Raw genomic sequence first — 26,648 nt, 5'->3', positions numbered from 1 at the left:
ACTAAGGTTGGTCTGAGGATTAGCCTCCATTCAGTAACTACACAATCATTTGGTTGAACAAATATGCAGTGTGTTTGCCATGCAGACAGCTGGCACAAGCTGGTGTCATTGTGCAGTGAGATAGCTCTCTATCTTTTGGCAGATCCTCCTGTCATATGAGGAGCAGTTGAGGACTCTGGGTCTGTACTCAACAAAGTTTTGAAGGATGAGGGGCATCTGATTGGAACTTCCAGAATACTGAAAGACCTGAATAAAATGGACATGGAGAAGACGTTTGATTGGATATGATTTATTATTGTCACATGTACTAATATACAATGACAAGTACTATTTTGTGTGCTATCCAGACAACTATATCTTACGTAAATATGTCAGGGCAATAGTACAGAATGCAGTATACAATGTTATAGCTACAGAGAACACCATAAGACCTTAAGACCATAAGACATAAGAGCAGAAATTAGGTCATTCAGCCCATCGAATCTGCTCTGCCATTCAATCATGGCTGATAAGTTTCTCAAACCCATTCTCCCGCTTTCTCCCCGTAATTCTTGATCCCCTTGATACTCAGGAACCTATCTATCTCAGTCTTAAATATACCCAATGACCTGGCCTCTACAGCCTTCTGTGGCAATGAATTCCATCGATTCACCACTCTCTGGCTGAAGAAGTTTCTCCTTATCTCCGATCCAAAAGGTCTTCCCTTTACTCTAAGGCTGTGCCCTTGGGTCATAGTCTCTCCTAATGGAAACATCTTCCCAATATCCACTCTGTCCAGGCCAGAAGGTGCAGAGAAAGATCAACTTTATGAGGGGTCCTTCGTAAATCTGATAATAGCAGGGAAGAAGCTTTTCTTAAATCTGTTAGTACGTGAAATCAAACTAGTGATTAGTAAGGGCTATGGAGAGAAGGCAGGAGAATAGAGAAACATATCAGCCATGGTCAAATAGTGGAGCAGACTCGATGCGCTGAATGGTCTAACTCTGATCCTATGTCTTATGGTCTTATAATCTTCTGCTGCTGCAACATGGCTTGCTATCTTTTATACCCAATCCCTGACCGATGCAAGCAAGCAGCATGTTGTCTTTATCATCTTATTCACTTGTGTTGCCATTTTTAAGGAGCTATGACCTTTTACCCTAAGACCCTTGAATATCAATGTTCTTCAGAATCCTGCCATTTACTGCATGCTCTCCTATCACATTGACCTCGCAAAATACAGCACCTTGCACGTGCCTGCATTAAACATCATCTGCCATTTCTCTGTCTAACTTTCCAACTGATCTTTATCCTGCCATGTCCTTTGATAACTTTCCTCACTATTTTCAACCACATCAATTTTTATGTTGTCTGTAAATGTACTAATTAGATCTGCAACAGTTCCATCTAAAGTCATTCATACTTATATAAGTAATCAACAACATGGGTCCCAGTATTGATCCTTGTGGAGCATCATTGGTCACAGATATCCAGTTAGAGCAACACCCCTCCACAACTACCCTCTGTCTTCTATTGTCCAAGCCAATTTTGGATCCAACTTGCCAATTCCATGCAATTAGATCCTCTGGGCCAATATACCATGACAGACCTTGCCAAAAGTCAATGTAGACAATATCCACTGCCCCCCCCCCCGGCATCAATCATCTTCACTTCCTCAAAAAACTCAATGAATTTTGTGAGACATGGGTCGTGTGTACCTGGTGCCAATGGAGCATGCTGAGAATCCTGCTACTCCTTGCAGCCAGTGGCAAGTTGAAGTCACCAGGTATCTGTTCTTATTTCTATGTCCATGTACCTCAACATCCAGCTTGTTTGGCTTTTATGGTAAGCGAGAAAGATGAATGAGTCAAGCTACAATGCTAACACATCACTTAACAAGCAGTAATCCTCTTTAACTAACAACTCAACACTGCCTAGCGAGAAACTCACCACGCCACTCAGCTAAAAAACTAAGAAACGTAAGAACTAGGAGCAGGAGTAGGCCATCTGGCTCCTTGAGCCTACTCTGCCATTCAATAAGATCATGGCTGACATTTTCCTAGATTCCGCTCCACTTATCTTCCTGCTCACCATAACCCTTAATTCCTTTACTGTTCAAAAATCTGTCTATCTTTCCTTAAAAATATTCAACTGCCTCACTGCTGAGGGAATTCCACAAATTCTCAACAATTTGGGTGAAGAAATTTCTCCTCAACTCAATCTTAATTCTGTTCCCCCTTATTTTGAGTCTCTGCCCCCGAGTTCTAGTTTCATCCACCAGTGGAAACAACCTCCTGCTTCTTTCTTAGCTATACCTTTCATAATTGTACATGTTTCTATAAGATTCCCCCCTCATTCTTCTAACTTCCAAGTCCTAGTTTACTCAAAATCTTCTCATAAACTAACCCTTGCTACTCTAGAATCAACCTAGTGAACCTCCTCTGCACCCCCTCCAGTGCCAGGTCATCCTGTCTCAGTAAGGAGACCAAGACTGTACACACCACTCCAGGTGTGATCTCACTAGCATCCCATATGGCTGCAGTTTTGAAACTGTTTTGAAACTTCATCCCTCTAGCAATGAAAGGCAATATTCCAAATGAAATGAGTTACTCCCAACTCCACAGGTCAACTTTTCATCCAATTTTGCACAAATTCCATAATGGCCCGTGTCAGTCAGACCTCCATAAGAAGTCCTTTGAGTTTATGCAACTTTTTCTAAGAGCTATTTATTTACAGCTCCATCTAGATGCTCTTGAATTTCTGTTCAAACCTTTCAGTTCTCTCCCACAATTATACAGCATCAATACCATCATTTTATCTGTATACATCTTGACTAGTCATGTTGCAGATGGGAATCACATTATTCTGCACTCTGCTGAATCTTTACAGCACTTTCAATGTTTATTTCTGATTTGTAGCATCTGCAGTATTTTTCAATTGTTCTGGAACACTGGGTGGGTGCAGTACTGTTGGAAGTATTTTTATTTTGGTTGGATCGTCTATTAAACCAAAACCTCAATTGTCCTTTACTTTTTCTTAGATTAGATTACTTACAGTGTGGAAACAGGCCCTTCGGCCCAACAAGTCCACACCGACCCGCCACCCACCCAGACCCATTCCCCTACATTTATCGCTTCAGCTAACACTACTGGCAATTTAGCACGGCCAATCCACCTAACCTGAACATTTTTGGACGGTGGGAGGAAACCGGAGCACCCAGAGGAAACCCACACAGACAGGGGGAGAATGTGTGGAGTTTGCACAGTCAGTTGCCTGAGGCTGGAATTGAACCCGGGTCTCTAGCGCTGTGAGACAGCAGTGCTAACCACTGTGCCACCGTGCCACCCGTTAGATGTAAACTGTCCTACAGTTGGAAGGAAGTCCTCCTGATGGCCTAAGATCCCAAAGGCATGTCATTGAGTTCGTTGCTACTTGTGGGCTCTTGCTGCCCTGAGTTTGTCTGAATAGACGGGGAGAGGGTGACACATCAAATTTTTCAATGGCATGAACAATGAAAAAAGCAAATTTTGTGTTAATGCAACATCATCACAGCATCTGCATGTCTTAAAGGACTTGCAATCAAAAACGTACTTTGTGAAGTGTAGTCACTGCTGAAATGGAAGGCATGTGGTAGCCAATTTTCAAACAGCAAATTTCCACAAACAGCAATGTGATAATGGTCAGATAATTTGTTATTGTGTTGCTGGGTAAGAGATAAATATCTGAGGATAACTTCCTTGCTTTGCAGTAGATGTCCTGAGGATACATGAGCTGTTGCATAAAGATTACATCTTTCTCATAACGTCAATGTTGATAGATCACAACTGAAAAGATATGATCATAATTCATGCAGTGACCCTTCACCATAATTATTCTGTCTTTTCCCATTCCAGATGCTCACAAATCTGCAGTATGTATTTCCTCCAACCCCCCCAGAATGAGTACAAACACTTAATTACAAAGGCTTCAGAGGTAAATCACACAAGCAGGTCTGTACTCGAGATTAACCTTTGTTGACAGCTTTATTCTTCTTGTTGTTATGCATGTATCATGTGATTTATAACTTATTTTGATGTAGCCACCTGCCCACCTGCTTGAATTGGATAATAAAATCAAAGGTTGACAGGTGAAGGTGTGATTGAGACAGCCTATGCGTCTCCCTACACCGCTTTGTTTGATGTCAGGATGCATGGGAATCAGTTGCTCTGGTCTCAATGAAAATAAACACTTTGAAGCACTGTTTCCCGAAAGGAACATGAGTGAATTGACTTAATGGTAATGTGTATGGTATTATTATCTTGGGGGGTGGCAAAGAAATTGAGCCAGCCAGGGCATTTGTTCTCAGGATTGATCAGGACTGTGGGCAAGGTAAAAGTTTAGGTTTACTGAGAGACAGAAAATCGAAATTGACCTAATTTTGGTCTGTTGCAGGGCTCAAAGCACACCAGAGCTCTTTAATGTAAATGTCTTTGAAGCACATCAGGATTATTTACACAAAACCTTTTATGCTTTATTCTTTCAATAATATTGCACTGCAGTTGCACTTGTGAATGTTATTTATTGAAATTCCTGTAGCAAAATGGACGTTGCTCGGTTTGATGATATGCTCCATCAACTACCTCATGAACCTTCCAGTTTTTCCACCTACTTCCTGTGGTCTTATTTCTGCCAGCAGACTATAAGCTGATGACCACCTCCTTCATTAACCAGTTAGCCATTCCCGCTGCGAGGAACAAATGAGGGAATAGTTCTAATTGAGTCATCCTTCAAAACGTGGCACGGTGGTTCAGTGGTTCGCACTACTGTCTCTCAGCGCCAGGAACCCAGGTTTGATTCCAGCCTTGGGTGACTATCTACATGGAGTTTACACATTCTTCCCTTATCTGTGTACTCTGGTTTCCTCCCACAATCCAAAGATGTGCAGGTCAGGTGAATTGGCTGTGCTAAATTTCCCATAGTGTCCAGGGATGTGTAGGTTAGGTGCATTAGTCAGGGGTAAATATAGGATAGGAGAATGGGTCTGGGTGGGTTACTCTCTGGAGGGAAGGTGTGGATTTGTTGGGCTGAAGAGCCTGTTTCCACACTGTAGGGATTCTAAACAGACAAAATAAAACACAAGCACAGCAGGCTAGGTATCCCTTGCCTGAAAGATTCAATCAAGATGGTTGTGGGCAGCACATATGTGGAACTAGTAAAAATGTCTGAGAATGCAAATGGTTTCTGCTGGAGCACAAACTGGGCTGTCAAACCCTAGCAACCAACTCTCCCAGGAGAGAGAATGAAAATAGGAAAGGAGAAATGTATTTGTACTTCTTGCAGCAAGTTTCATGATCTCAGCATGGTCCCAGTGAAGTGCAGTCATTGTTAGGAGGCAGAAGGAAGAAGTAGTCCATATCAAATCCCTTCACCAGAGACCAAAGGGAGGCCAGGTTGTCCATTGTTTTCTTGCAGTAACTTCTCAGGTTGCAATTTTTAATTCTTTTCATTGGAAAGCCATGTTACCTTAATTACTTGCTACACTTGCATGTTAACTGAATTTCATGAAGAAAAATAGTCAGACCCTTCCATGCTACACTTTTTTGGAGTTTCTCTCCATTTAAATAATAGTCTGCCTTTTGATTCTTCCTACCAAGCTACATGACATCACCCTTCCTACATTAAACTCCATCTGCCAAATATTTGCTCACTTACTAAATCCAGCCATACCCCCTTGCAGACTTCTGATGTCCTCATCACAATAGAGTTTATCTTGTGCACTGACTTACTATATTGTGCAACTATCCAATGCTTTCTGGAAATTCAAATGCACTACATCTGTTGGTTCCCCTTTATCAACTCATCTTGCTCTATCCTCAAAGACTTTGTGTAACTTTGTCAAACAATGGGCTCTCGCATTTTCCCAAGGACAGATGTTGGGCTAACTACTCTATAGTTTTCTGTTTTCTGTCTTGCTACCTTCTTGAACAGTACATCACATTTATGGTTTTCCAATGTGCTGGCAACCTCCTGGAATCCAGTGAGTTTTGGAAATCTTGGATCAATGGTTCCACTGTTCCTGCAGCCACTCCCTTTCATAACCTTGGATGGAGTTCCTCACATCCTGGCCACTTGCCTTCAGTTTGTCAAATACTTAGTCCTTCCTGATAGTGACTGTGTTACAAGCTTTTTCATCCCATCCCTTCCTTATCTGTTCTCTTTGGGATGTTTACCATATCCTGCACTATGAAAACTGATGCAAAGTATTAGTTTGAATTATCTGCCATTTCCCTGTTCCTTGCTATCAATTCCACAGTCTCATTATCCAGGGTCTCACATTCACTTTGGCTCCTCTCTTTCTCTTTATATACCTGTAGAGGCACTTGCTATTGGTTTTGATATCCCAATTTCCATTCATAATCAATTTTCTTTTTTATTAGCTTTTTAGGCCTCTGCTGCTTGTTCCTAAAAGAATTCCTGATCCTCTGGTCTATCACAAGTTTTCAGTGCTTTTTAAAGATTAGATTTCAGTTGAATATTCTCTTTGACTGCCTTTGTTAACCATGGATCGTTCATTCTTCTCATAGAGTTCTTCAATTTGACCGGAATAAAGTTTGCCGAGTATTGCAAAATGGCTGCTAAAATATCTGCTTCCACATCTCAAATGACATTTCCCTCAATCTATTTTCCCAACATGTTTTAGACAATCCTTTCCTCATACCTCTGCAATTAGCCTAATTTAAGTTGAGGACATTGGTTTGAGATTTGAGTTGATCTCCCTCAAAATAAGTTTGAATTTCAACCGTTGTAATTGCTACTCACTACAGGATCTTTAACTATGAGTTTCCTTAATGAGCCTACCTCATTGCATATTACCCAAACTGAAAATCCCTTTCACAGGTAGATTCTGCAATGTGCTGCTCTAAGAAAAAAAAATCTCTGGAGGACTCCACAAATCTAATTTTCAAATTACCCTTGCCCATCTCATAGAGTCATAGAGATGTACAGCATGGAAACAGACCCTTTGGTCCAACCCGTCCATGCCGACCAGATATCCCAACCCAATCTAGTCCCACTTCTGACTTATCCAGTCAGTATGTAGATTAAAATCATGCATGATAATTGTAGTCGATGGCTTCTTACATCCCTTCATTATTTTCTGATTTATACTTTGTTCAACCCTGAGGTGTTTCTTCAGGGGCAATTGATGAACTTTCACCTATGACTTCTTTCCCCTGTAATTTCTGACCTCCACCCAAATTAATTTCACATCACGATCTATTGCACCCCCATCACTGTTCACCATTGTACTTTGTTAATAACATTCTTCTACCTCCTTTTCTTTTTTGTCTATCCTTTCATAACATCAAACACGTTTCAATATTAGATTCACAATCTTGGGCACTGCACTCTGCAACTGTGTCTCTGTAATCGCGATCAAGTTACATTTATTTACAACTTGATAATTCATTTATATTTGTCAACTCATCCATCTTGGTTCAAATGCTATGTGCATTCAGATAAAGAGCCTTAATGCAGACTTTTTACCATTATCTCATATTCAAGTTCTAATGTTCAATTCAAAACATTGAAAAAAGTTCAATTGAAAAATGTTTAAAGATACAAAAAGGAATGAGAGAAAAGAGATGCAGAGGTGGCAAAGAGGTGTGCAATCACCAAAGCTTGACGGGAAAGGACTGAAGATATAAACAGAAGAGTGTAGCAGCATTACAGCACAGTACAGGCTCTTCAGCCCTTGATGAAACTCTAGCATTCATCTGGGATTTGAATGAACACGAGTTTCATCGAGAGCCAAAGAGCCTGTACTGCGCTGTAATGCTGCTACACTCTTCTGTTTATATCTTCAGTCCTATCCTGTCAGACTTTAGTGATTGCACGCCTCTTTGTCACCTCTGCATCTCTGTTCTCTCTTTCCTTTTTGATTTGTTAAACTTTTTTTCAATTGAATCCCTCCCTTGAATTAGTTTTAAGCCCTATCTACAACACAGGGCACAGAACATATAACAGTACGACACAGAACAGGCCGTTCGGCCCTCGACGTTGCACCAACCTGTGAACTAATCGAAGCCCATCCCCCTACACTATTCCACCATCATCCATGTGCTTATCCAAGGACTGCTTAAAAGCCCCTAATGTGGCTGAGTTAACTACATTAGCAGGCCCTTACCACTCTCTGAGTAAAGATCCCGCCTCTGACATCTGTCTTAACTCTAACACTCCTCAATTTGCAGCTATGCTCCCTCGTGCAAGCCGACAACATCATCCTCGGAAATAGACTGTCAATGTCCACCATATCTATTCACTGATCATCTTGTATAAAAGATGATGAATTGTATAACCCTAGTTATGCAATTCATCAGTACACTGGTCCCACCAGTGTTCAAATGAAGTTCTTTCCACTGGGACAGCTCTCTCTTTCTGCAGTACTGTTGCTGGTCCCTATGAATTAGAGCCCATTCCTCCCATACTAATCTTTGAGCGATGCATTTTCCTCCTTGACCTTATTTACCCTCTGCCGATCTGCACAAGGGTCAGGTAGTAATCCTGAGATTATTATATTTATGGTTCTGCTTCCCAATCCATTGGAACTGTCCCAAACAGTGCAAGGCTACCTGTCCAAAATCAGCAAATGAGGGATGGGAATAAGATACGGGATGTGTGGGATAGTGGTAGCCACATTTACATTGCCAAATCAATAGAAGGGGTAACCTAAGGAAACCCATCAGAGGGGAACTGCTTGAGGCCAGAAGTCTGGTGGATGAAGCAACGCTTTCAGTGGTTCAGTACCTGATGTGAGGGTGCATGATGTTTCATGGAGTCATGATGAGGGATGCACAAGTCCATCATCTTTGAGGAGAATTGCTCGCACCCTGGCAAAGGCACAGGGGGATCCTGTCAGTGGGGAGCAAGTGAAGGAACATATACTACTGATCATGTGACTCCTGGAGCCCTGTCTGACCGTAACTCAACATGGTTGATCCATCACAGAGATGGATTCCTTGGAAGGTACCAATGCTGCGTCGGTTTTCTCAAGCAAATGTTGAATATCACTCCAACCCTTACCCTACGTCATAATCTTTCACTGGCATTCTAAAGTACTTGTGAATCTGAAGTTAGTGTCAGAATCCTCAGAAATTTGGCAAAATGCCATGCCTCTGAGTGGGACAACTGCCAAAATCCTCCTATGTGGCTGAATCTCAACTGCTCTCTGGGCAATTAGGGATAGGCAATAAGTGCTGGCCTAGCCATAAATGCCTACATCCCATGAACGAATAAAAAAAATCCCAAGTTGCAACTTAATCTTCAATCAACCTCCAACATAACAGAGTAATGATAGTTAGAGCCCTGACCCACCTCACCCACTAAAATCCGATTCTTGGTCCAAATAACAAAATCTATTAACCAAACTCATTTGCCAGTGGCTCAGTGGTTAGCACTGCTGCGTCACAGCGCCAGGGACCTGGATTCAATTCCCACCTTGGGCTACCATCTGTGTGGAGGTTGCATATTCTCTCCGTGTCTATGTGGGTTTCCATTGGCTGCTCCGGTTTCCTCCCACAATCCAAAGATGTGCAGGCTAGGTGAATTGGCCATACTGAATTGCCCATAGTATTAGGTGCATTACTCTGAGGGAAATGGGTCTGCGTGGGTTACTCTTCGGTGTGGACTTGTTGGGCCAAAGGGCCTGTTTCCACACTGTAGGGAATCTAATCTAATCTTGAAGTTAAAAACCGAAAGAACTGCAGATGCTAGAAATCAGAAACAAAAACAGAAATTGCTAGAAAGGCACTGCAGGTCCCTGAACCGGAAACGTTAACTCCGATTTCTCTCCATAGGTGCTGCCAGACCTGTTGAGCCTTTTCAGCAATTTCCACTTTTGTTTCAGATTTCAAATTTAAGCCTTGCTTTCAGCCAATATTAGAGCGATCTACATCCACAACCTGCCGATCGCAGATCTGACTATTTCTTACCTTTAGTGTGATTGGGCAGTGGATGGTTCCCTTCATCTATAGACTCAGGATTTTGAAATGGCAGCATTACTAAAATAAACACAAGAATTCACTGGCACATCTCACAGTTCTTTTTCTTTGTAACTAACAACTGACCTTCATAAACAATTGGGACAACTGCTAATGTAAATGAATAGTTTGCCTCTTGCCTGACTGAAGGTAATTTTCTCGAAGTGACTGAGACAGTATAGGTACACCTATAACCTAATGCCACCGCGCTCCATTATGAATGATGAATGGACCAAATGTAAAAGAAGCTTTCAGTGTTTGTCTATTCATTTGAATTTGATGTTGCAAGTATGAACTCACTGCTTGATAAACGGCTAACAAAGGGAAACTGTGGTTGCACAATAGGTGAGGTTGTCCTGGGCAATTGCAGTCAGATCGCATTACTGCCATGACTTCAAAGACACCCATTCATCCCAACTGACAGTGATTACGGGGTCAATGTCTCCAAGTTACTTTGATCTAAGGCGATTGTCCTCATAGCCCAGATGTTCATGGTGAATGAAGTAAGAGGAGCCTATTTCTTTCTGCTCAATAATTCGCACTCAGGGAAAATGCTGAGGGACTGCACATTTTTGCTTAATGATTTTCTTAATCCTGTTCTAATCTAGATTCAAGAAGACCAGTGGAAAAGAAAAATGGTCTTTTATTGCGTAACGCCTCGTTAAATATGAAATTGCATGGTGAGATAAATGGAACATGAATTCTTTATTTCAGTGCAGTGGAAATAATTTGACTTTTGGTACTAATATTAAAAAATGATGCCTTAATCAAGCACCAGCTATTCTCTTGATTCCTATTGATGGTCAAATTGATTAATGACAATGATTTAAGACATCATCATAAGAGAAACAAGAAGAGTAAACCTCAGAGGTTTGTTTTAAATAAGCAGAATGTTGGAAAACTGCTTCACAGCCAATGAATCACTCGATTAATACCTGTTATTGTTATTGAGGAAATTTCAGTGACCAGTCTTTAGACATGTGCAAATCAATAGTTATTATTGATCAAGAGATAAATGTATGACTCAGAAATAGAAAAAAGACAGAGAAATCTGCTTCTCTTCTAATAGAGCCATGGCATCTTTAGTATTTACATTGACAAGCAGACACAAACCCAGTTTGTCATCTGGAATACATTATCACTGGCAATGCAGTAAATTCACTCTGCTGCACAATTGTGTTCAAGCCCTGGAGTGCAGCAAGTGTGCCTGACTTGAGAATGCATTGGCATAAGGGCAGTAGATATTCATAGTGGGAATGCAATAGACATATGGTTCACACAAGCCATAGAATATACCACAACCCACAGAATATACCCTGCTAAGCTTAGAGTTTACCTCAATAGGATCAGATATAACAGCATGACGGAAATGTCAGTAATAAATTTAAGTTCAGGCTTTTGCAGGCGGGTCACAATTAAGATGATGCACTTTTAGAAGAGGTACCGTGGTGTGACGATTTATGAAACTTTTCACTACTTTTTTGTAAAAATACACATGACAATAAACTATTATTCTATTCGAAGTATGCCTGCATTACACTCTGGTGGTAGTAGAGGTCTGCACATACCTCAATATTTATCCTTTAGTTATTTATTGGAGTGATAACTGAGAACATACTTCAGCAGACATTAATATGCAGTAGTTAAAGCTTTTCTAAATCAGTGCCTTTCCCAAAGTGTAGGTATCACTATCGATAGGCAGGCAGTCATTCATGTGTCTACTATCAATTGGGTTATTATTTCATCAATGTATAAAGGATACACAATATCTATTTATTTTAAAGAGATCTCTGTTGAAATAAGAGACAGAATAAAGTATTAGTAATGCCACAGTGCATTTTCAATTCTTTGATCTGTTAAGACATTCAGGTGCAGCCTTGCTTCATGTGGCAAATTCACTGGCCTCACACTCCACCAGCACTGACCTCACACTCCACCAGCACTGACCTCACACTCCACCAGCGCTGAACTCACACTCCACCAGCGCTGACCTCACACTCCACCAGCACTGACCTCACACTCCACCAGCGCTGACCTCACACTCCACCAGCGCTGACCTCACACTCCACCAGCACTGACCTCACACTCCACCAGCACTGACCTCACACTCCACCAGCGCTGACCCCACACTCCACCAGCCAGCAGACAGAGCTGACCCCACACTCCACCAGCGCTGACCTCACACTCCACCAGCACTGACCTCACACTCCACCAGCGCTGACCTCACACTCCACCAGCGCTGACCTCACACTCCACCAGCGCTGACCTCACACTCCACCAGCACTGACCCCACACTCCACCAGCGCTGACCCCACACTCCACCAGCACTGACCTCAGACTCCACCAGCACTGACCTCACACTCCACCAGCGCTGACCTCACACTCCACCAGCGCTGACCCCACACTCCACCAGCGCTGACCTCAGACTCCACCAGCACTGACCTCACACTCCACCAGCGCTGACCTCACACTCCACCAGCACTGACCTCACACTCCACCAGCGCTGACCTCACACTCCACCAGCACTGACCTCACACTCCACCAGCGCTGACCCCACACTCCACCAGCACTGACCTCACACTCCACCAGTGCTGACCCCACTCTCCACCAGCACTGACCTCACACTCCACCAGCACTGACCTCACACTCCACCAGCACTGACCTCACACTCCACCAGCGCTGACCCCACACTCCACCAACCAGCAGACAGAGCTGACCCCACACTCCACCAGCACTGACCTCACACTCCACCAGCACTGACCTCACACTCCACCAGCGCTGACCTCACACTCCACCAGCACTGACCTCACACTCCACCAGCACTGACCTCACACTCCACTAGCGCTGGCCTCACACTCCACCAGCGCTGACCTCAGACTCCACCAGCACTGACCTCACACTCCACCAGCGCTGACCTCACACTCCACCAGCACTGACCTCACACTCCACCAGCGCTGACCTCACACTCCACCAGCACTGACCTCACACTCCACCAGCGCTGACCCCACACTCCACCAGCACTGACCTCACACTCCACCAGTGCTGACCCCACTCTCCACCAGCACTGACCTCACACTCCACCAGCACTGACCTCACACTCCACCAGCGCTGACCCCACACTCCACCAACCAGCAGACAGAGCTGACCCCACACTCCACCAGCACTGACCTCACACTCCACCAGCACTGACCTCACACTCCACCAGCGCTGACCTCACACTCCACCAGCGCTGACCTCACACTCCACCAGCACTGACCTCACACTCCACTAGCGCTGGCCTCACACTCCACCAGCACTGACCTCTCACTCCACCAGCGCTGACCCCACACTCCACCAGCGCTGACCTCACACTCCACCAGCACTGACCTCACACTCCACCAGCGCTGACCTCACATTCCACCAGCGCTGACCCAACACTCCACCAGCACTGACCTCATACTCCACCAGCGCTGACCTCACATTCCACCAGCGCTGACCCAACACTCCACCAGCACTGACCTCACATTCCACCAGCACTGACTCCACACTCCACCAGCACTGACCCCACACTCCACCAGCGCTGACCCCACACTCCACCAGCGCTGACCTCACACTCCACCAGCGCTGACCCCACACTCCACCAGCACTGACCTCACACTCCACCAGCACTGACCTCACACTCCACCAGCGCTGACCCCACTCTTCACCAGCACTGACCTCACACTCCACCAGCGCTGACCCCACACTCCACCAGCACTGACCTCACACTCCACCAGCACTGACCTCACACTCCACCAGCGCTGACCCCACACTCCACCAGCACTGACCTCACACTCCACCAGCACTGACCCCACATTCCACCAGCACTGACCCCACACTCCACCAGAGCTGACCCCACACTCCACCAGCGCTGACCCCACATTCCACCAGCACTGACCCCACACTCCACCAGCGCTGACCCCACCCTCCACCAGCGCTGACCCCACATTCCACCAGCCAGCAGACAGAGCTGAGCATGGCGAGAGGATTGGTTTATGAACCTCTGCTGGATTTCTCAGTCTGGATTCTTCCTGAGAATATTCAATCTTTCAGTTACCCTCATGCATTGTAAGCCTGACATCTGTCAACTTTGTTTGAATATATTTCAACAAAGGAGAACGTAGGGACTGCAGATACTGGAGCCCAGAGTCGAAGGTGTGGTGCTGGAAACGCACAACAGGTCAGGCAGTAGCTGAGGAGCAAGAGAATCGATGTTTCGAGCATAAGCCCTTCATCAGGAATGAGGCTTGTGGGCCAGGGGGCTGAGAGATAAATGGGAGTAGGTGGGGTTGGTTGGAAGGTAGCTGGGAATGCAATAGGTAGGTGAAGGTGAGGGGGAAAGAAGTGATAAGTTGGAGAGGAGGGTGGAGAAGATAGGTAGGAAGGAAGATGGATAGGTGAAAAGGCAGTGCCAAGTTGGAGGCTTGGGCCTGGGATAAGGTGGAGGGAGGGGAAATGAGGAAATTGGTGAAATCCACATTGATCCTGTGTGGTTGCAAGGTCCCAAGGTGGAAGATGAGGCGTTCTTCCTCCAGGCATCGGGTGGTTAGGGATTGGTGATGGAGGAGGTCACAGGGCAGTGGGATTGGTTGGTGCAGGTGTCCCAGAGATGTTCTCTGAAACATTCCATAAGTTGGCACCCTGTCTCCCCGATGTAGAGGAAACCACATTGGGTGCAATGGATGCAGTAAATGACGTGTGTGGAAGTACAGATAAATTTCAGTTGGATGTGGAAGAAGATGTGGGTGGAGGTGTGGGTGCAGGTTTTGCACTTCTTGCATTGGCAGGGGAAGGGGCCGGGAGTGAGGTGTGGTCTGGTAGGGGGCGTGAATCTGACAAGGAAGTCGTGGAGGGAATGGTGTCTCTGAAACTTAGATAGTGGTGGGAAGGGAAATCCCTTCCGAGTGGTGGGGTCTGTTCGTAGGTGGTGGAACCTGCACCAATGAACCCCACCGCCCCCTGGCCAAACACTTTAACTCCCCCTCTGAGTCCACCAAGGATATCCAGGTCCTGAACCTCCTCCATCACCAAACCCTCACTACCCGACACCTGGAGGACTACCTATCCGCTCCACCCTCCTCTCTGACTTATATCCTTCTCCCCCACCTTCACCTACCTCTCGCATTCCCAGCTACTGCACCCCCCACCCATTTATCTCTCAGCACCCCCCTGGCCCACAAGCCTCATTCCTGATGAAAGGCTTATGCCCGAAATATCAATTCTCCTGTTCCTCAGATGCTGCCTGACCTGCTGTGCTTTTCCAACACCACACTCTATATTTCAAAAATCCCAAACCAAACTTCTCACATTTCTGATAATAATGGCAACAGCGTTGTTTGATTTAAGAATTGAGAGGTAACAACATCAAAAAACTTACTTAAAGATCTAATTGTCAAATGAAAAGCACAGAAGCATGTTAGCGAGTTTTGAGAAGATGTGTAGCTCAGGTTGATGTTCTGGATGTAGGTTTGCTCGCTGAGATGCAAGATTCATTTCCAGACGTTTCATCACCCGACTAGGTAACATCTTCAGTGGGCCTCAGGTGAAGCACTGCTGAAAATTCCTTCTTTCTATTTATACGTTTATGTTTCTTTGGGTTGTGATGTCATTTCCTGTGGTGACGTCACTTCCTGTTCCTTTTCTCAGGGGGTGATAGATGGAGTCTACCCGAATGTGTTTATTGATAGAGGTAGACTCAATCAACCACCCTCTGAGAAAAGGAACAGGAAGTGACTTCACCACAGGAAATAACATCACCACAGGAAATTACATCACCAACCAAAGAAACACAAACATATCCTGTTATACACCACAAACCTATTACGCACTACGCTCCCGATCTACACCGCACTCAAGTTACCTACCACTCTCCAGTTATACGCCGCACTCCTGTTCTACACCGCACTCCTGTTCTACACCGTACTCCTGTTATACACTGCGGTCTCTTCTACAATGGGGAGACTGGACGTCTCCTCAAAAAACACTTTAAGGAACATCTCCAGTACACCCGCACCAATCAACCCCACCACTCTGTGGCCCGACATTTCGACTCCCCCTCCCACTCTGCTGAGGACATGTAGGCCCTGGGCCTCCTCCACCGCCGCTCCATCACCACCCGACGCCTGGAGGGAGAACACCTCATCTTCCACCTCGGAACACGTCAACCCCAAGGTATTAATGTGGACTTCACCAGTTTCCTCATTTTCCCTCCCCCCACCTTACCCCAGTTCCAACCTTCCATCTCAGCACCATCCTCATGACCTGTCCTACCTGTCAATCTCCCTTCCCACCAATCCGCCCCACCCTTTCCTCTGACCTATCACCTCAATCCCCACCCCCATTCACCTACTGTACTCTTTGCCATCTTCTCCCCAGCCCACAACCCCCCTCTCCCATTTATCTCTCCACCCTGGAGGCTTCCTGCCTCCATTCTTGATGAAGGGCTTTTGCCCGAAACGTCGATTTTCCTGCTCCTTGGATGCTACCTGACCTGCTGTGCTTTTCCAGCACCACTCTAATCTAAACTCTGGTTTCCAGCATCTGCAATCGCCACTTTTGCCACTGCACTGATGTTGTACAACACACTCCTGTCACACACCACACTCCTGTCACACACCACACTCCTGTCACACACCACAGTCTAGATCCGAATATGCTGCTCATTTTTCAAAGTCCATGTTGCATCCTTTATGTGGTTGAGTTGCCTCATTGCCATGCAGAAATAGCACTAATGTTGAAACGTGCAATTGATTTATTTACAAGGATTTAAAAGATCCTTGCAACCACAAAATATCCGGCACCATGTTTATCCTACTTCGAGTTGCTCGTAGCCTCTAGAGTGTCTGTTTACTTCTCTCTGACTCCACATCCAGGCTCAACCAGACAAGCCTAGTGGATAAAAACAAGGACTGCAGATGCTGGAAACCAGAGTCTAGATTAGAGTGGTGCTGGAAAAGCACATCAGGTCAGGCAGCATCCGAGGAGCAGGAAAATCAACGTTTCAGGCAAAAGCCCTTCATCAGGAATACAGACAGAGTGCCTGAAGGGTGGAGAGATAAATGAGATGGGGGTGGGGGTGGGAAAAAGGAACATAGAGTACAATAGGTGAGTGGGGAAGGGGTTGAAGGTGATAGGTCGGGGGGAAGGGTGGAGTGGATAGGTGGAAAAGGAGATAGGCAGGTAGGACAAGTCCGGACAAGTCATGGGGAGAGTGCTGAGCTGGAAGTTTGGAACTAGGGTGAGGTGGGGGAAGGGGAAATGAGGAAACCGTTGAAGTCCACATTGATGCCCTGGGGTTGAAGTGTTCCGAGGCGGAAGGTGAGGCGTACTTCCTCCAGGTGTCTGGTGTGAGGGAGCGGCGGTGAAGGAGGCCCAGGACCCCCATGTCCTCGGCAGGTTGGGAGGGGGAGTTGAAATGTTGGGCCACAGGGCGGTGTGGTTGATTGGTGCGGGTGTCCTGGAAATGTTCCCTAAAGCGCTCTGTGAGGAGGCGCCCAGTCTCCCCAATGTAGAGGAGACCGCATCGGGAGCAACGGATACAATAAATGATATTGGTGAATGTGCAGGTAAAACTTTGATGGATATGGAAGGCTCCTTTAGGGCCTTGGATGGAGGTGAGGGAGGAGGTGTGGGCGCAGGTTTTGCAATTCCTGCGGTGGCAGGGGAAGGTGCCAGAATGGGAGGGTGGGTTGTTGGGGGGGGGGTGTTTGGAGGTGGCGGAAATGTTGGCAGATGATTTGGTTTATGCGAAGGTTGGTAGGGTGGAAGGTGAGCACCAGGGGGGGTTCTGTCCTTGTTATGGTTGGAGAGATGGGGTCTGAGGGCGGAGGTGCGGTATGTGAACGAGATGCGTTGGAGGGCATCTTTAACCACGTGGTAAGGGAAATTGTGGTCTCTAAAGAAGGAGGCCATCTGGTGTGTTCTGTGGTGGAACTGGTCCTCCTGGGAGCAGATATGTGGAGGCGGAGGAATTGGGAATAGGGGATGGCATTTTTGCAGGAGGTAGGGTGTGAAGAGGTGTAATTCAGGTCGCTGTGGGAGTCGGTGGGTTTGTAAAAAATGTCGGTGTCAAGTCAGTCGTCATTAATGGAGATGGAGAGGTCCAGAAAGGGGGGCGGAGGTGTCAGAGATGGTCCTCCACACTCCTGTTATACACCAAATTCCTGCTCTACACCACACTCCTGTTACACACCACACTCCTGTTACACACCACACTCCTATTACACACCACACTCCTGCCCTACACCACACTCCTGCCCTACACCACACTCCTGTTACACACCACACTCCTGTTACACACCACACTCCTGCCCTACACCACAGTCCTGTTATACACCACAGTCCTGTTACATGCCACACAATCCTGTTACACACCACGCACTCCTGTTACACACTGCACTCCTGTTACACACCGCACTCCTGCTACACACCACCCTTCTTTACACACCACACTCCTGTTATACACCACACACTTCTTTTACACGCCATACTTGTTATATACACACACACCTGATACACATCACACTCCTGTTACGCACCACGCACTCTTGTTATATACCACGCACCCCTGTAATGCATCACACGCCTATTATACACCACATTCCTGCTCTACATCACACTCCTGCTCTACACCACACTCCTGCCCTACACACTCTTGTTATACACCACACACTCCTGTTATACACCACGCACTCCTATTAAACACGACGCACTTCTGTTACACACCCCACTCTCCTGTTAGACACCATACTCCTGTTACACACCACGTACTCCTATTATACACCACATTCCTGTTGCGCACCACATTCCTGTTGCACACCACACTCCTAATGCACACCACACACACCTGTTACATATCACGCACTGCTGTCATACACCGCACATCTGTCATACACCACACTCCTGCTTTACACCGCACTCCTGTTGTAGACCACACTCCTGTTGTAAACCATGCACTCCCGTTATACACCACACTCCTGTTATACACCGCACTCCTGTTATACACCACACATTCCTGTTACACAACACACACTACTTTTACACACCACACTCCAGTTACACGCTGCACATCTGTTATACACCACACTCCTGCGATACATCACACTCCTGCGATACATCACACTCCTGTTGTAGACCACACTCCTGTTACACACCACACTCCTGTTACACACCACACTCCTGTTATACACCACTCACTCCATTTATACACCACACACCTGTTACATACCATACCCCTGTTATACACCGCATATCTGTAATACACCACACGCCTGTTACACACCACACGCCTGTTACACACCACACGCCTGTTACACACCACATGCCTGTTACACACCACACACTCCTGTTACACACCACACACCTGTTATACATCACACTCCTGTTATACACCGCACACTTGTTATACATCACACTCCTGTTATACACCGCACACTACTTTTACACACCATACTCCTGTTATACACCACACTCCAGTTACACATCACGCACTCCTGTTATACACAGCACATCTGTTATACACCACACAACTGCTGTACACCGCACTCCTGTCATACACCGTACTCCTGTCATACACCGCACTCCTGTTAGACACCACACACCTGTTATACACCACGCTCCTGTTACACACCATATACTCCTGTTACACACCACACATTTGTGTTATACACCACACACCTGTTACACACCATACCCCTATTATGCACCGCACATCTGTAATACACTACCCTCCTGCGAACCAAGACAGTCCTGTTATACACTGCACATCTGTAATACACCACACTCCTGTTACACACCACACTTCTGTTACACATCACACACACCTGTTACTCATCACACTCCTGCTATACAGCACACTCCTGTTACACACCACACTCCAGATACACACCACACACTCGTTTACACATCACACACTCCTGTTACACACCACACCCCTGTTATACACCGCACATCTGTAATACACCACACTCCTGTTACACACCACACTCCTGTTATACACTACATGCCTGATATACATCATACTCCTGTTATACACCGCACACCTGTTACACACCACACACTCCTGTTACACCACACACTCCTGTTATACACCACACACTCCTGTTCTACACCACGCATCTGTTCTACACCGCGCATCTGTTCTACACCACACTCCTGTTCTACACCACACTCCTGTTATACACTACACTCCCGTTACACACCACACTCACTTTACACACCACACACCTGATATACATCATATACCTGTTACACACTATGCGCTCCTGTTACCCACCATGCACCCCTGTAATACATCCCACACCTGGTATACATCACACCCCTGTTACACACCGCACTCCTGTTATACACCACACTCCAGATACACACCACACGTTCCTGTTATACATCACACACAGCTGTTACACACCATACACCTGTTAGACACCACACCCCTGTTATACACTGCACATCTGTAATACACCACACTCCTGTTACACACAACACTCCTGATACACACCACAATCCTGTTACACACCACCCACTCCTGTTATACACCACACACCTGTTACACACCATACCCCTGTTATACACCGCATATCTGTAATAAACCACGCTCCTGTTACACACCATGCTCCTGTTACACACCACACTCGTGTTATACACCACATAGCTGATAAACATCACACTCCTGTTGCACACCACGCACCGCTGTTACACACCACACTCCTGTTATACACCACAGTCCTGTTACACACCATGCACTCCTGTTACACACTACACTCTCCTGTTACACACTACACTCATGTTAAACACACACTCCTCTTACACGCCTCACATTCCTGTTATACACCACAGTCCTGTTACACGCCACACACCTGTTATAGTCCGCACATCTGTAACAAACCACACTCCTGTTACACATCTCACACTCCTGCATACACCACCCTCCTGATATACACACCACACACTCCTGTTACACACCCCACGTCTGTTATATACCGATCATCTGCTATACACCACACTCCTGTTATACACCACACTCGTTTTACACACCACACTCCTGTTATACACCACACACATGATATACATCACGCACCTGTAACACACCATGCGCTCCTGTTACACACCACGCACCCCTGTAATACATCACACTCCTGGTATACATCACCCACTTGTTATACACCGCACTACTGTTATACACCACACTCCTGTTACACATCCCTCTTCTGTTACACATCACACTCCTGTTACACATCGCTCTTCTGTTACACATCACACTCCTGTTATACACTCCGCACTCCTGTTATACACTCCGCACTCCTGTTATACACCGTACACCTGTTATACACCGCAGACCTGTTATTAACCACTCTCCCGCTCTACACCGCACATCTGTTATACACCACACTGTTACACACTGCACTACTGTTACTAACCTCTCTTCTGTTACACAGTACATTCCTGTTACACAGCACAATCCTGTTATTCACCGCACTCCTGTTATATTTCAATACCCTTGTAAAACTCCACACTATTGTTGTGCACTGCACTCCTGTTAAATACCACACTTCCGTTACACAACATACTCCTTTTATAGAACGCATTCCCATTTTTCACTACACTCCCGTTAGAAACCACGCTCCCATTACAAACCACTCTCCTGTTCTAAATCGCACTCCTGTTACACACCGCGCTCCCGTTACACACCACACTCCTGTTACGCATCACACTCCTGTTATACACTATGCACTCCTGTTACACACCGCACTCCTGTTATACACCGCACTCCTGTTATACACCGCACTCCTGTTACACACCGCACTCCTGTTATACACCGCACTCCTGTTATACACCATGCACTCCTGTTATACACCACACACCTGTTGTACACCACACTCCTGTTGTACACCACACTCCTGTTGTACACCACACTCCTGTTACACACCGCACTCCTGTTAGACACCGCACTCCTGTTACACACCACGCACTACTGTTACACACCACACTCCTGTTACACACCACACTCCTGTTATATACCGCACTGCTGTTACACACCACTCTCCTGTTATACACCACTCTCCTGTTATACACCACACTCCTGTTATTAACCACTCTCCCGCTCTACACCGCACATCTGTTATACACAATACTGTTGTTACACACTGCACTCCTGTTACTAACCACTCTTCTCTTATACAGTACACTCCTGTAATAAAGCACAATCCTGTTATTCACCACATTCCTGTTATATTTCAATACCCTTGTAAAACTCCACACTATTGTTGTGCACTGCACTCCTTTTAAACACCACACTTCCATTACACAACATACTCCTTTTATAGAACGCATTCCCATTTTTCCCCACACTCCCATTACAAACCACACTCCTGTTACAAACCACACTCCCGTTACAAACCACTCTCGTGTTCTACACCGCATTCCTGTTACACACCGCATTCCTGTTATACACCACACTCCTTTTCTACACCGCACTCCTGTAATACACTGTGGTCTCCTCTACGTTGGGGAGACTGGATGCCTCCTCACGGAGCACTTTAGGGAACATCTCTGGGACACCCTCAACAATCAACCCCACCACTCTGTGGCCCAACATTTCAACTCCCCCTCCCACTCTGCCAAAGACATGCATGTCCTGGGCCTCCTCCACCGCCACTCCCTCACCACCCGACGCCTGGAGGGAGAACACCTCATCTTCCACCTCGGAACACTTCAACCCAGGGCATTAATGTGGACTTCACCAGTTTCCTCATTTTCCCTTTGCCCCCACCTTACCCCAGTTCCAACCTTCCATCTCAGCACCATCCTCATGACCTGTCCTACCTGTCAATCTCCCTTCCCACCGATCCGCTCCACCCTCCTCTCTGACCTATCACCTCCATCCCCACCCCCATTCACCTATTGCACTCTTTGCCACTTTCTCCCCAGCCCCACAACCCCCCTCCCCCATTTATCTCTGCATTCTGGAAGATCCCTGCCTCCATTCCTGATGAAGGGCTTTTCCCCAAAACGTTGATTTTCCTGATCCTCGGATGCTGCCTGACCTGCTGTGCTTTTCCAGCACCACTCTAATCTAAATTCTGGTTTCCAGCATCTGCAATCGCCATTTTTGCCACTGCACTGATGCTGTACACCACACTCATGTTACACACCACACTGTTTTTACGGACCACACTCCTGTTGCACACCACACTCCTGTTATACACCACTCACTCCTGTTATACACCGCACTCTTGTTGTACACCGCACTCCTGTTATACACCACTCACTCCTGTTGTACACCGCACTCCATTACACACCACACTCCTGTTGTACACCACACTCCTGTTACACACCACACTCGTGTTACGCACCACTCTCGTGTTATACACCATACGCCTGTTATGCACCACACACTTGTTATACACCACACTCCTGTTACACACCACACAATCCTGTTACATACCACACACCCCTGTTATACTCCACACACCTGTTACACACCACACACTCCTGTTATACACCACACACCTGTTATACACCACACACCTGTTATACTCCACACACCTGTTATACACCACACTCCTATTATAAACCACGCAACCCCGTTAAACACCACACTCCAGTTACACATCACGCACTCCTGTTATACACCGCACATCTGTTATACAACACACTCCTGCTTTACACCACACTTCTGCCGTACACCACACTCCTGTCATACACCACACTCCTGTTACTCACCACGCAATCCCGTTATACACCACACTCCTGTTACATATCACACTCCTGTTAGACACCACACACCTGTTATACACCGCACACCTGTTATACACCACACTCCTGTTATACACCACACACTCCTGTTATACACCACACACTCCTGTTACACACCACACCCCTGTTATACACCGCATATCTGTAATACACCGCACTCCTGTTACACATCACACTCCTGTTATACACCACACGCCTGATACACATCACACTGTTTTTACGGACCACACTCCTGTTGTACACCACACTCCTGTTGTACACCACACTCCTGTTATACACCACTGACTCCTGTTGTACACCGCACTCCTGTTGTACACCGCACTCCTGTTGTACACCGCACTCTTGTTGTACACCGCACTCCTGTTGTACACCACACTCCATTACACACCACACTCGATTACACACCACACTCCTGTTGTACACCACACTCCTGTTGTACACCACACTCCTGTTACACACCGCACTCCTGTTATGCGCCACATTCCATTACACACCACACTCCTGTTGTACACCACACACCTGTTACACACCATAACCCTGTTGTACACCATACCCCTGTTGTACACCACACTCCTGTTGTACATCACACTCCTGTTGTACACCACACTCGTGTTACGCACCACTCTCGTGTTATACACCATACGCCTGTTATGCACCGCACGCTTGTTACACACCACACAATCCTGTTATACACCACACACCTGTTACACACCATACCCCTGTTATAAACCACACACCCCTGTTATACACCACACACTCCTGTTATACACCACACTCATATTGTACACCACCCAACCCCGTTATACACCCCACTCCAGTTACACATCACGCACTCCTGTTATACACCGCACATCTGTTATACAACACACTCCTGCTTTACACCACACTTCTGCCGTACACCACACTCCTGTCATACACCACACTCCTGTTACACATCACGCAATCCCGTTATACACCACACTCCTGTTACATATCACACTCCTGTTAGACACCGCACACCTGTTATACACCGCACACCTGTTATACACCACACTCCTGTTATACACCACACACTCCTGTTATACACCACACACTCCTGTTATACACCGCATATCTGTAATACACCGCACTCCTGTTACACATCACACTCTTGTTACACACCACACACCTGTTATACACCACACTCCTGTTGTATACCACACTCCTGTTGTACACCACACTCCTGTTACTTATCACACACCTGTGTACACCACACTCCTGTTCAACACCGCACTCCTGTTCAACACCGCACTCCTGTTGTACACCGCACTCCTGTTTAACACCGCACTCCTGTTGTACACCGCACTCCTGTTGTACACCGCATTCCTGTTACACATCACTCTCTTGTTATACACCATACGCCTGTTATGCAGCACACGCTTGTTATACACCACAATCCTGTTACACACCACACAATCCTGTTACACACCACACAATCCTGTTACACACCACACACTCCTGTTATACACCACACTCCTGTTACACACCACACATGCCTGTTATACACCACACACCTGTTACACATCGCACTCCTGTTACACACCACACACTCCTGTTACACACCATGCACCCCTGTTATACACCACATCCCTGTTATACATCACACTCCCATTATACACCGCACATCTGTTATACAACACACTCATGCTTTACACTACACTCCTGCCGTACACCACACTCCTGTCATACACCACACTCGTGTTACACACCACGCAATCCCGTTATACACCACACTCCTGTTGCATATCACACTCCTGTTAGACACCGCACACCTGTTCGACACCTCACACCTGTTAGACACTGCACACCTGTTATATACCACACTCCTGTTATACACCACACACTCCTGTTATACACCACACACTCCTGTTATGCACGACACTCCTGTTATGCACGACACTCCTGTTGTGCACCACACTCCTGTTGTGCACCACACTCCTGTTATATACCACGCACTCCTGTTACACACCACACTCCTGTTACACACCACACTCCTGTTACAGACCACGCACTCCTGTTACAGACCACACACTCCTGTTATACACCGCACTCCTGTTCTGCACCACACTCCTGTTCTGCACCACACTCCTGTTCTGCACCACACTCCTGTTCTGCACCACACTCCTGTTATACACCACACCCCTGTTATACACCACAACCCTGTTATACACCACAACCCTGTTATACAGCGCACTCCTATTACACACCACACTCCTGTTACAGACCACGCACTCCTGTTACAGACCACGCACTCCTGTTATACACCACACTCCTGTTATACAGCACACTCCTGTTATACACCACACTCCTGCTCTACACCACTATACTGTTATACACCACACCTCTGTTATACACCACCCTCCTATTGCACACCACCCTCCTGTTATGTACTACACTGCTGTTACACACTACACTCCTGTTATACACCACGCACTCCTGTTGCACACCACTCTGTTGTTATACACCACACTCCTGTTATATACCGCACTCCTGTTACACACTGCACTCCTGTGATATACCACTCCACTGTTATACTCCACACTCCTGTTACACACCACACTCCTGTTCAACACCACAGTGTTGTTACATACTGCACTCCTGTTATACACACACTCCTGTTATACACCCACTCCTGTTCTGCACCACACTCCTGTTCTGCACCACACTCCTGTTCTGCACCACACTCCTGTTATACACCACACCCCTGTTATACACCACTATCCTGTTACGCACCGCACTCCAGTTACGCACCGCACTCCAGTTACGCACCGCACTCCAGTTGCACACTTCGTTCCTGTTACACACTTCATTCCTGTTACACACTTCACTCCTGTTTCACACCACACGCTCCAGTTACACACCTCA

The 26,648-nt window shown here is 46.4% G+C and overlaps 1 long non-coding RNA gene across 1 annotated transcript in view; it reads left to right on the top strand.

The window, feature by feature from the left end:
- LOC140486492 (uncharacterized) overlaps nt 1–26,648 on the top strand; it is a 139,198-nt gene that overhangs the window by 28,046 nt on the left and 84,504 nt on the right. Inside the window, exon 2 of the long non-coding RNA XR_011962591.1 lies at nt 3,873–3,968. This is a non-coding gene — a long non-coding RNA (uncharacterized lncRNA). The remainder of the gene's footprint in view (nt 1–3,872; nt 3,969–26,648) is intronic.

This window comes from Chiloscyllium punctatum, chromosome 15 (assembly GCF_047496795.1).
Source record: "Chiloscyllium punctatum isolate Juve2018m chromosome 15, sChiPun1.3, whole genome shotgun sequence".
In the NCBI taxonomy this organism is placed as follows: Eukaryota; Metazoa; Chordata; class Chondrichthyes; order Orectolobiformes; family Hemiscylliidae; genus Chiloscyllium; species Chiloscyllium punctatum.
Note: the sequence above shows the minus strand (reverse complement) of the source record. Positions and strands in the feature narration are given on the sequence as shown.